Below are 9,015 nucleotides of genomic sequence, written 5' to 3'. Positions count from 1 at the left end.
TGGGGGGAAATTGCGGGATTTTGGGGGCAAAATGTGGGATTTTGGTGTGAAATGGGGGAATTTGGGGCAAAAATGCGGGAATTTGGGGCAAAATGGGGGAATTTGGGGAAATCACAGCATTTTGGGAGCAAAATGTGGGATTTTGGTGCGAAATGCGGGAATTTGGGGGAAAAATGGGGGATTTTGGGGGCAAAATGGGGGATTTTGGTGTGAAATGGGGGAATTTGGGGCAAAATGTGGGAATTTTGGTGCAAAATGGGGGAATTTGGGGCAAAAAAGCGGGATTTGGGGCTAAAATGCGGGAATTTGGGGCAAAAATGGGGGATTTTGGGGGCAAAATGTGCGATTTTGGTGTAAAATGTGGGAATTTTGGGCAAAAATGCAGCATTTGGGGGCAAAACGGGGGAATTTGGGGGGAAATCACGGGATTTTGGGGCAACAATGTGGGATTTTGGTGCGAAATGGGGGAATTTGGGGCAAAATGTGGGAATTATGGTGGAAAATGGGGGAATTTGGGGCAAAAATGCAGGATTTGGGGGGCAAAATGGGGGAATATGGGGAAATCACAGCATTTTGGGAGCAAAATGTGGGATTTTGATGCGAAATGTGGGAATTTTGGGCAAAAATGCGGCATTTGGGGGCAAAACGGGGGAATTTGGGGGGAAATCGCGGGATTTTGGGGCAACAATGTGGGATTTTGGTGCAAAATGGGGGAATTTGGGGCAAAATGTGGGAATTTTGGTGCGAAATGGGGGAATTTGGGGCAAGAATGGGGGATTTGGGGGGCAAAATGGGGGAATTTGGGGGGAAATTCCTGGATTTTGGGGCAAAATGTGGGCTTTTGGTGCGAAATGCGGGAATTTGGGGCAAAAATGGGGGATTTGGGGGGCGAAACGGGGGAATTTGGGGGAAATCACGGGCTTTTGGGGGCAAAATGTGGGATTTTGGTGCGAAATGGGGGAATTTGGGGCAAAATGTGGGAATTTGGGGCAAAATGTGGGAATTTGGGGCAAAAATGCGGGAATTTGGGGGGCGAAACGGGGGAATTTGGGGGAAATCACGGGCTTTTGGGGGCAAAATGTGGGATTTTGGTGCGAAATGGGGGAATTTGGGGTAAAAATGCGGGAATTTGGGGCAAAAATGCGGGAATTTGGGGGGCAAAATGGGGGAATTTGGGGAAATCACAGGATTTTGGGAGCAAAATGTGGGATTTTGGTGCGGAATGCGGGAATTTGGGGGGAAAAATGGGGGATTTGTGGGGCAAAATGTGGGAATTTGGGGGGAAATTCCAGGATTTTGGGGCAACAATGTGGGCTTTTGGTGTGAAATGCGGGAATTTGGGCAAAAATGCGGGATTTGGGGGGCAAATTGTGGGAATTTGGGGGAAATCACGGGATTTTGGGGGCAAAATGTGGGATTTTGGTGCGAAATGCGGGAATTTTGGGCAAGAATGGGGGATTTTGGGGGCAAAATGTGGGAATTTGGGGTTAAATCCCGGGATTTTGGGGGCAAAATGTGGGATTTTGGTGTGAAATGGGGGAATTTGGGGCAAAAATGCGGGATTTGGGGGGCAAAATGGGGGAATTTGGGGGGAATCGTTAGATTTTGGGGCAAAATGGGGGATTTTGGTGCGAAATGGGGTAATTTGGGGCAAAAATGCGGGATTTGGCGGGCAAAAGGTGGGAATCTTGGGGGAAATCGCGAGATTTTGGGGGCGAACCTGTGGGCCGTGTGGCGGCGACCACTCCCCGTTCCGGTGTCCGGTCCTCCCGGCCAGCAGGGGGCGGTGTTGGAGACGCCGTTGGGGCCTGTTCACGTGGCGCTGGAGGGCGCGCCCCGCCCTGGTCGCCCCGCCCTGCTGATGCTGCCGGACGTGGGCCACACGCGTGAGTCCCGCCCCCTTCCCCCTCTCCCGCCGCGCCCCTCCCCTGCAGACGCCTCGTGCTTCGCCCCGCTCTTCGCCCACCCCGAGATGCGGGAGGTCGCCAGCCACTCCCTGCTCGTCCACCTCGACCCCCCCGGCATGGAGGTGGGCGCCCCGCCCTACCCCCCGGGGTGCGTCTGCACTCCCCTCTTCCGCTCCCCCCAGTTGACCCCAGTGACTCCCAGTTGACTGCGTTGACCCCACTGCCCCCCCAGTTGACCCCACTGCCCCCCCAGTTGACCCCAGTGACCCCCAGGTTGACCCCACTGACCCCCCTGTTGACCCCACTGCCCCCCCAGTTGACCCCAGTGACTCCCAGTTGACTGCGTTGACCCCTCTGACGACCCGGTTGACCCCACTGCCCCCCCAGTTGACCCCACGGACCCCCCCAGTTGATCCCAGTGACCCCCATTAACCCCCCAGTTGCCCCCATTAACCCCCCGTTGACCCCCATTAACCCCCAGTTGCCCCCATTAACCCCTCGTTGACCCCCATTAACCCCTAGTTGACCCCCATTGACCCCCCGTTGACCCCCATTGACCCCCCGTTGCCCCCCATTGACCCCCAGTGACCCCCAGTTGACCCCACTGACCCCCATTAACCCCCCGTTGACCCCCATTAATCCCCAGTTGCCCGCATTAACCCCCAGTTGACCCCCATTGACCCCAGTTGACCCCCATTAAGGCCCAGTTGCCCCACATTAACCCCCAGTTGCACCCATTAACCCCCAGTTGACCCCCATTGACGCCTGTTAACCCCCATTAACCCCCAGTTGACCCCCATTAACCCCCAGTGACCCCCAGTAACACCTGGTTGCCCCCATTAACACCCAGTTGACCCCCATTAACCCCCAGTTGACCCCCATTGACCCCCCATTGACCCCATTAACCCCCAGTTGACCCCCATTAACCCCCAGTTGACCCCCATTAAACCCCAGTTGACCCCCCGTTGACCCCCATTAACCCCCAGTTGACCCCCATTAAACCCCAGTTGACCCCCCGTTGACCCCCATTAACCCCCAGTTGACCCCCATTAACCCCCAGTTGACCCCACTGACCCCCATTAACCCCCAGTTAACCCCCTGTTGACCCCCATTAACCCCCAGTTGCCCCCATTGACCCCCAGTTGCTTCCCATTAACCCCCAGTTGCCCCCATTAACCCCCAGTTGCCCCCCATAAGCCCCCCATTGACCCCCATTAACCCCCAGTTGCCCCCATTAACCCCCAGTTGACCCCCTGTTGACCCCCATTAACCCCCAGTTGCCCCCATTGACCCCCAGTTGCCCCCCATTGACCCCCAGTTTCCCCCATTAACCCCCAGTTGCCCCCCATAAGCCCCCCGTTGACCCCCATTAACCCCCAGTTGACCCCCATTAACCCCCCGTTGACCCCACTGACCCCCATTAACCCCCAGTTGCCCCCCACTAACCCCCAGTTGACCCCCATTAACCCCCAGTTGCCCCCATTAACCCCCAGTTGACCCCACTGACCCCCATTAACCCCCAGTTGCCCCCCACTAACCCCCAGTTGCCCCCATTAACCCCCAGTTGACCCCACTGACCCCCATTAACTCCCAGTTGCCCCCCACTAACCCCCAGTTGCCCCCATTAACCCCCAGTTGACCCTGTCGTCTCTCTGTTGACCCCCCCACCCCTCCCCCCCCCCCAGTTGACCCCCCACCCCCCCGTCCCCCCACCTCGACCGCCATCACATCGCAGCATCACCCTACGCACCCCTCCCCCCCCCCAACCGCCATCGCTTCACCTCATTGGTCCCCTCGCCCGCCCTCCCCCCACCTCGACCCCCGATTGACCCCTTGCCCCTCCCCCTGTCGCCCCTCCCCCCCCGCCCCCTGCCCCTCCCCCGCAGGTACCAGTACCCCTCCCTGGAGCAACTGGCCGAAATCGTCCCCTGCGTCCTCCGGCACCTCAAGTGAGTGGGCGGGGGGGCGCCCCACGGCGCTGTGGGGCGGGGAGGGGGCCCCTGACCCGTAGCGGGACGGGACGGGGGGGCGGGGCCAGCACCGGCCTGACCCCGCCCACCCCCCCAGCATCGCCAGCGTCGTGGGCATCGGGGTGGGCGCCGGCGCCTTCGTCCTGGCTAAATTTGGGGTGAGATGTGGGGCGGGGCGTGGGGCGGGGCGTGGGGCAGGGTGGGGGGCAGATTTGGGGGAATGCAGGGCTGCGGGAATCTCGGGGGAGGTTCTGTGGGGCTGGGGGGCGTGGCTGTGGGGCTGGGGGGGTCGCTATGGGGCGGGGGGGTCGCTATGGGGCAGGGGGGTGTGGCTGTGGGGTCGCTATGGGGCTGGGGGGTCGCTATGGGGCTGGGGGGCGTGGCCGTGGGGCGCTATGGGGCTGGAGGAGGTTAGTGGGGTCTCTGGGCACTTGTGGGTCGCTGGGGGGTTGGGGGCTTGGCTATGGGGCTGGGGGGTCGCTATGGGGCTGGGGGGGTCGCTATGGGGCGGGGGGGCATGGCCGTGGGGCGCTATGGGGCTGGAGGAGGTTAGTGGGGTCTCTGGGCACTTGTGGGTCGCTGGGGGGTTGGGGGCTTGGCTATGGGGCTGGGGGGTCGCTATGGGGCTGGGGGGGTCGCTATGGGGCGGGGGGGCATGGCCGTGGGGCGCTATGGGGCTGGAGGAGGTTAGTGGGGTCTCTTGGTTGGGTACTTGTGGGTCGCTGGGGGCTCTCGGGGGGCGTGGCTGTGGGGCTGGGGGGTCGCTATGGGGCAGGGGGGGTCGCTATGGGGCAGGGGGGCATGGCCATGGGGCGCTATGGGGCTGGAGGAAGTTAGTGGGGTCTCTTGGTTGGGCACTTGTGGGTCGCTAGGGGGTTGTGGGCTGTCGGGGGGCATCGCTATGGGGCAGGGGGTTCGCTATGGGGCTGGGGGGTCGCTATGGGGCAGGGGGGCGTGGCCGTGGGGCGCTATGGGGCTGGAGAAGGTTAGTGGGGTCTCTGGGCACTTGTGGGTCGCTGGGGGGTTGGGGGCTCGGCTGTGGGGCTGGGGGGTCACTATGGGGCAGGGGGGCGTCGCTATGGGGCTGGGGAGTCGCTATGGGGCTGGGGGGTCGCTATGGGGCTGGGGGGGCGTGGCCGTGGGGCGCTATGGGGCTGGAGGAGGTTAGTGGGGTCTCTTGGTTTGGCACTTGTGGGTCGCTGGGGGCTCTCGGGGGGCGTGGCTGTGGGGCTGGGGGGTCGCTATGGGGCTGGGGGGTCGCTATGGGGTGGGAGGGCGTGGCCGTGGGGCGCTATGGGTCTGGCCCTGCCCCACAGCTGCTGCACCCCGAGGCGGTGGAGGGGCTGGTGCTGATCAACATCAACCCCCGCGCCAAGGGCTGGGTGGATTGGGTGGCGCACAAGGTGGGCGGGGCCGGCGGGTGGGGAGGGCCAATGGGGAGAGGGGTGGGGCAGAAGGGGGCGGGGTTTGGGGGGGGTTCCCTGCTGCTGGCCCCGCGGCGCTGTGGGTCGCTTGGGGTCGCGTGTGGCTCACTGTGGGTCCCTATGGGTCGCCGTGGGTCGCTGTGGGTGGCGGTGGGCGGCCGTGGGTCACTGTGGGTCCCTACGGTGTCTGTGGGTGGCTGTGGGTCGCTGTGGGTCCCTACGGTGTTGGTGGGCGGCTGTGGGTCGCTGTGGGTCCCTACGGTAGCTGTGGGTCGCTGTGGGTCCCTACGGTGTCTGTGGGTCGCCGTGGGTCGCTGCGGGTCCCTACGGTGTCTGTGGGTCGCTGTGGGTCGTGGTGGGTCCCTACGGTCGCTGTGGGTCGCTGTGGGTCCCTACGGTGTCTGTGGGTCGCTGTGGGTCGCTGTGGGTCCCTACGGTGTCTGTGGGTCGCCGTGGGTCGCTGTGGGCCGCTGTGGGTCCCTACGGTGTCTGTGGGTCACTGTGGGTCGCTGTGGGTCACGGTGGGTCCCTACGGTGTCTGTGGGTCGCTGTGGGTCGCTGTGGTGTCTGTGGGTCGCTGTGGGTCGCTGTGGGTCACTGTGGGTCACTGTCGTGTCTGTGGGTCGCTGTGGGTCGCTGTGGGTCCCTACGGTGTCTGTGGGTCGCTGTGGGTCGCTGTGGGTCCCTACGGTGTCTGTGGGTCGCTGTGGGTCGCTGTGGGTCCCTACCGTGTCTGTGGGTGTCTGTGGGTCGCCGTGGGTCGCCGTGGGTCGCTGTGGGTCCCTACGGTGTCTGTGGGTCGCTGTGGGTCGCGGTGGGTCCCTACGGTGTCTGTGGGTGCCGGTGGATCGCGGTGGGTCGCGGTGGGTCGCCGTGGGTCCCACGGGTGCCCCCCCAGCTGTCGGGCCTGACGTCCTCCAGCAGCGAGCTCATCCTGGCGCACCTCTTCACGCAGGTCGGGCGGGGGGGCACTTGGGGGTCCCGTGGGGGGCCACTTGTGGGTCCGGGGGGCGCTTGGGGGTCTGGGGAGGGCCACTTGTGGGTCTTGGGGGTCAGTTTTGGGGGCCCTCAAGGGGCACTTGGGGGGCCTGGGGGCACTTGGGGGGCCTGTGGGGGGCACTTGGGGGGCCCAGAGTCCACCTGGAGGCCCCAAGGGCCACTTGTGGGTCGGGGGGGGCACTTGTGGGTCAGGGAGCTCAGTTAAGGGTTGGGGGAGGGTCACTTGTGGGTCACAGGGTGGGGGCGGGGTGGGGGCGGGGCTGAGACACAGGGGCGGGGTGGGGGCGGGGCTGTGACATGGGGGCGGGGCAGGGGTGGGGCGGGGGCGGGGCTGTGACGCGCGGGCCGCAGGAGGAGCTGGCGGCCGCCCCTCCCCCGGTGCAGCAGGCCCGGCGGCGGCTGGGGGCGGCGCCCAACGCCCCCCTGCTCTGGGCCATGTACAACAGGTACTGGGCAAACTGGGGGCGCTGCGGCGGGGCTGCGGGGCACTGGGACTGCCCTCGGAGCACTGGGATCGAGCTGGGATTGAACTGGGAGGGAACTGGGAGGGGCTGGAATGGAACTGGGGGGACTGGTGGGGATTGGGAGGGGACTGCGGGGGACTGGGAGGGACTGGGAGGGACTTGGAGGGACTGGGAGGGACTGGGAGGGACTGGGGGGGGACTGGGACTGGGCTAGGAGGACTGGGACTGAACTGGGATTGAACCGGGGCGGACTGGGAGGGAACTGGGGGGGCTGGGAGGGGCTGGGAGGGACTGGGATTGGGCTAGGAGGACTGGCATCGAACTGGGATTGAACTGGGATTGAACCGGGGGGGGACTGGGAGGGAACTGGGGGGGGACTGGGACTGGGCTAGGAGCACTGGGATTGAACTGGGGGGGGACTGGGATGGAACTGGGGGGACTGGTGGGGACTGGGGGGGGACTGGGGGGGACTGGGGGGGGACTGGCAGGGGACTGGGGGGGGACTGGGGGGGACTGCGAGGGGACTGGGGGGGACTGGGATTGAACTGGGATTGAACCGGGGGGGATTGGGAGGGAACTGGGAGGGACTGGGACTGGGCTAGGAGGACTGGGACTGAACTGGGATTGAACCGGGGGGGACTGGGATGGAACTGGGGGGGCTGGGAGGGACTGCGATTGGGCTAGGAGCACTGGGATTGAACTGGGATTGAACCGGGGGGGACTGGGATGGAACTGGGGGGGCTGGGAGGGACTGGGAGGGGACTGGGGGGGGTCTGGGATGGGATTTGGGGGCACTGGGATCAGACTGGGATGGAGTGGGAGGGTACTGGGGAAACTGGGATCAAACTGGGAGGAATTGGGATTGAACTGGGATGGAGCTGGGGGGGTACCGGGGGGCTGGGAGGGACTGGGAGCAACTGGGATTGAGCTGAGGGGAACTGGAAGGGAACTGGGAGGGACTGGGAGAGAATTGGGAGGGAACTGGGGAGAAAATAGGGGGAACTGGGATCAAACTGGGAGGCACTAGGATGAACTGGGACACCCCCCTTGCAGCCGCGGGGACCTGGGCCTGCAGCGCAGCGGGGCCAACAGCCTGCGGTGAGTGACCCCTGACCCCACGTGACCCCCGTGACCCCCCGTGACCCCCCCGCGACCCCTGACCTTTGCCCCCCCAGCTGCCCGGTGGCTGCTGGTGGTGGGCGACAACTCCCCCCACAAGGACGCCATGGTGAGTGACGTCACTGGTGATGTCACCGGGCCTCCTGTGATGTCACCGGGCCTCCTCTGAGGTCACATGACACCCCCCCATGGGGTCACACAGGGTCAGAGGTCATGGGGTCAGAGGTCATGGGGTCACAGAGGGTCAGAGGTCACGGGGGGTCAGAGGACTGCTGAGGGGGGAGGGGGACCGGGCCTTACCGGGGTCGCGAGGTCAGAGGTCAGCCAGGGGTCAGAGGTCACCGGGGAGGGGTCGGAGGTCACGGCCCCACCCGCGCAGCCGGCCAAGCTCACCGAGGCCTTCAAGTACTTCCTGCAGGGCATGGGCTACCGTGAGTACCGCCTAACGAGCCACCGCTAATTAACACTCCTGGGGGGGTAATTAGCGCTCGGGGCGGGTAATTAAGCCGCTCTGCATAATTAATTACCGCCGGGGTGGGGGGCTCGTTTGCGTGCTGGAAGGGGAAAACTCAGCTGAGGCGGGGGAGTTAATTACACCGGGAGGGGGGTAATTAGCAGTGCAATTAATTAACCTGGACCTGGGGGGAGTAATTAGCTGCTGTGAGGCAGGAATTAATTGACCTGAGGCTTAATTAACGCTCCTCAGTTCTAATTAACATCACCTCCCCCCTCCACCCAGGGCAATTAAATGCAGTTCCGGGAGGCGGGGGCGTGGCCCGGGGGGAGGCGGGGGCGTGGCCCGGGGGGGAGGAGGGGGCGTGGCCCGGGGGGGAGGAGGGGGCGTGGCCCGGGTGGAGGAGGGGGCGTGGCCCGGGGGGAGGAGGGGGCGTGGCCCGGGGGGGAGGAGGGGGCGTGGCCCGGGGGGGGAGGAGGGGGCGTGGCCCGGGGGGGAGGAGGGGGCGTGGCCCGGGGGGAGGAGGGGGCGTGGCCCAGGGGGGAGGAGGGGGCGTGGCCCGGGGGGGAGGAGGGGGCGTGGCCCGGGGGGAGGAGGGGGCGTGGCCCGGGGGGGAGGAGGGGGCGTGGCCCGGGGGGAGGAGGGGGCGTGGCCCGGGGGGGAGGAGGGGGCGTGGCC

General features: G+C 65.0%; 1 long non-coding RNA gene across 1 annotated transcript; it reads left to right on the top strand.

Annotated features, from left to right (window-relative positions):
• The first annotated feature begins 1,778 nt into the window (after nucleotides 1-1,778).
• Nucleotides 1,779-3,846, top strand: LOC147596051 (uncharacterized). The gene is made up of 3 exons (XR_015261646.1): nucleotides 1,779-1,886; nucleotides 1,935-2,055; nucleotides 3,794-3,846. It is a non-coding gene; the product is annotated as an uncharacterized LOC147596051 (long non-coding RNA).
• The last annotated feature ends 5,169 nt before the right edge of the window (nucleotides 3,847-9,015 follow it).

Source organism: Chlamydotis macqueenii, unplaced genomic scaffold (genome assembly GCF_036417535.1).
Source record: "Chlamydotis macqueenii isolate bChlMac1 unplaced genomic scaffold, bChlMac1.mat HAP1_SCAFFOLD_26, whole genome shotgun sequence".
NCBI classification, from domain to species: Eukaryota; Metazoa; Chordata; class Aves; order Otidiformes; family Otididae; genus Chlamydotis; species Chlamydotis macqueenii.
Note: the sequence above shows the minus strand (reverse complement) of the source record. Positions and strands in the feature narration are given on the sequence as shown.